Source organism: Trachymyrmex septentrionalis, unplaced genomic scaffold, assembly GCF_001594115.1.
Source record: "Trachymyrmex septentrionalis isolate Tsep2-gDNA-1 unplaced genomic scaffold, Tsep1.0 scaffold231, whole genome shotgun sequence".
Lineage (NCBI taxonomy): Eukaryota > Metazoa > Arthropoda > Insecta > Hymenoptera > Formicidae > Trachymyrmex > Trachymyrmex septentrionalis.
Window position 1 is genome coordinate 409733 of NW_017305388.1, and position 3365 is coordinate 413097.

A 3365-nucleotide genomic window follows, 5' to 3' on the forward strand; every position below is an offset into this window, starting at 1 on the left:
GCATTAAAATTTTTTATATTGTTATATATTATTATATTATTATTATATATGTGCCAGAATTAAAATAAAATGAAATTGCAAATCTCCTGAGAGCTAACTTTAGGAAACTTAAGGGGAGAAATACATGTAAAATCTTAAAAAAATCGAAATTTTTTTTTTACATATTTCAAAAGTATCATCCCTTAAAAGTATTCTGGCGAAGTATCAAGTCGAAATATGACATATTTACGGAGAAATAGCCCATAGTCGAGAGCGCACGTGAACAGAGACTCGACACTTGAAGATTTGACACCACTGCTTGGCCAGGAAATGGAAGAGCACCTCTTACCAATATACGAGAATTTATCTAGAGAAGATCTTCTAGAAAGGTGCTTGGGTGGTCACACTCAGAACGCCAACGAAAGCTTTAACTCCACCATCTGGCGATTGACCCCCAAACACTTACATTCTGGCCAAAAAATAATCGAGTTATCAGCCTGCATTGCAGCCGGAGTATTCAACGAAGGCTACAATTCAATATTGAGGCTGATGAACCAACTGGACATCGTTGTCGGAAATCAAGCTCTCAATTTTGCTAAAAATACGGACAAAGCTCGCGTTACACGACAGAACAGGATGAGCCAAAGCGAGACAAAAGCTGCCCGTACTGCCAGGAAACAGCAACAACTGGAAGATAATCAGCTTTTCGAGGAAGCTGAAGAGCTATTGTATGCACCTGGAATCGCTGATTGATCGGTAAGTCGCAAAAACCAATAGTTTTATCGTCCTGAAACTTTAAACGCGATTTTCTCGAAACTACGTTTTCAAAAACGGCTGCCACTGTACCTAAAAAAATTATTAACCGATCGGGCTGAAATTTTGAGGGGTTTTAGTCAACATAATTACCCACAGAGTGAACCTAAAATAATTACACATTTTGCATAAATAAACAATTTTAAGCGGGCAATAACTGTCGAAAAAATAGGCGAAAATACGAATTTGTTATTAAAAAGCGTACCAAATTTTTTATTTCGTACTTTTTCTCAATTTTATAGGTTTACTCTATGCCTAAACTCATCAGTAATCGAAATATGTTTTGTTTTTTGATTTCAGACCAATAGAAAAAGCTGGGCGATGGCAGCCGTTTTACGTCTTTCACAAAAACGGCCTTCGTGGAGGGACTGTACCACCGCCATTTTGTATCAAAAAACAAAAAAAAAATTGTTTTAATTACCTGACACATGTCATTAAATTATGCCAAAAGTGCAAAATGATTTAATTATTTTATCACCCTCAAAATAATTCACGAAAAATGACTGATTTTCGAGCATTTACATGTATTTCTCCCCTTAAGAATATCAAATACTGATTGATTCAACGTTTGTTCTAATAGAAATAAGGCGCATACTTCAAAATATATATTTTTTCTTATTGCTTTGTAGTGTGTCGTAGTGTTATAATAAGCATCAAGTAACATAATGAATGAAGGAAAGATGACAAATAAATTTCAATAAGGAGAGCGGCCGTCATGAAAAAAGTAGGCTTAAAATACGTGTAGGAAAACCCATGGAAAATTTGGCAGATGTGATTTAGTGCCATCACGCCTTGCGGGAAAAGTTGGAAGTATTGACTGTCACAGGATAACAGGCCACACGAATGTATCTACATACATACTATACATTCATCACCGTGTTTCAAGCGGCACTTTCAGGCCGGTATTCACAGTCAGATTTTATATTCAAGACTGTTTTAAGTACGACCTTAAGAAGTCACGAACCAATCAGAAGGCTGCATTAACGTCTTAAGACATTACTTAAGACGGTCTTGAACTTCCTTTGTCTTCTTTATTGTTCTTCATTATTTTCATTATCGGAGGATGACAACACAAGGTTAAATAAATTTGCCATATCTGAAAAATAAAATAATGCAATATCTCGTGTAGAACAATTATTATTAACACTTCGCATTTATGCTACCGGATCATTCCTTATAACAATGAATGATTTTTCTGGTGTAAGCACAACATCTGCGTATTACATAGTTTATAAGATCAGTGCATGCCTATTACTAGGCTACGACCTCGCTATATTCACTTTCCAAATATCGAACAAGAAATAAGACAAGAACAATTACGTTTTTATAACGTTGCTCGTTTTCCAAGAGTCATTGACTGCATAGATTGTACACATGTCCAGTCATTTAGTAAGGATTATTTTAATTACTTTATTTATCTATAATATTTATTATTATATTATATTTATATTTTGATTATTACAGGTGGAAAAAATGCTGAATTATTTCGTAGTAAAAAAGGATACTTTTCTATGTTCAAACAGTGTGTAATAGCAATCTTTTATCAGCAAAAAATTTTCTTATCTTTTTTTTTAAATTATCCTAACAGCTTTTCAAAGCTTCAAAATTTCCATATTCGCCTTCAGAAGATCTATTATTAAATGAGTGTTCTATAACTTTCCAACATTTCTCATTCGGTTTGTTTTTTATTACTGCACTTTCTGAACTAGTGCACACAGTGCAATAAGTTAAAGTGAAATAAATATACATTCGTTTTACTTTAACTTATTGCACCGGCAATAATAAAAAATACACCTTTTGTCTTTTGAGGTTCTCAAAAGGAGGACTGAGTCAGATTTCTTATTTTCAAGAATGTCTATATATTGTTGTACTAAATATATTAATATCATTTCCTCTGCTTCGAAAATATTCCGAGCACGTTTACGTTGTAATTTATTTACAATCTTTCCTTTATTCATATGTTACTTGATGCTTATTATAACACACACTACGAAGACAATAAGAGTGAAATCACATTTTCTATTCTGTTGCCCTTTTCCGCACCGTGTGATTTCGCCCTAAGAAAAAATATATATTTTGCGGTATGCGCCTTATTTCTATTAGAACAAACACTGAACCAATCAGTATTCTTAAATTTTCTAAAGATATGTTGCACAAGTTATAAGTTTAGCTAAACGTTCTAGATGGAGTGTTCGTAGAAACCATTCAATATTAAACTGAGGATTTGGTCAACGCGATGCTACAAACGCTTTGAAGCGTTTTTTAATTGGTTTGTAAAATTCTTTCTTCTAATTAGTCCATCAAACGCTTTAAAGTATTTGTAACTAGACTTTGACCACAGCCTAAGAGTAATAAGAAGGAGATCAAACTCGAGGTCCTGAGGCCGGTATTCATAGTCGATTCTTATTTCAAGACCATCTTAAGTAATGTCTTAAGACGTTAATGCAGCCCTCTGATTAGTTCTGACTTCTTAAGATCATACTTAAAACGGTCTTGAATATAAGATCTGACTGTAAATATCGGCTTGAAAGTGGGCTCGAAATACGGTGTATGAATGTGTAGTATGTGTGTAG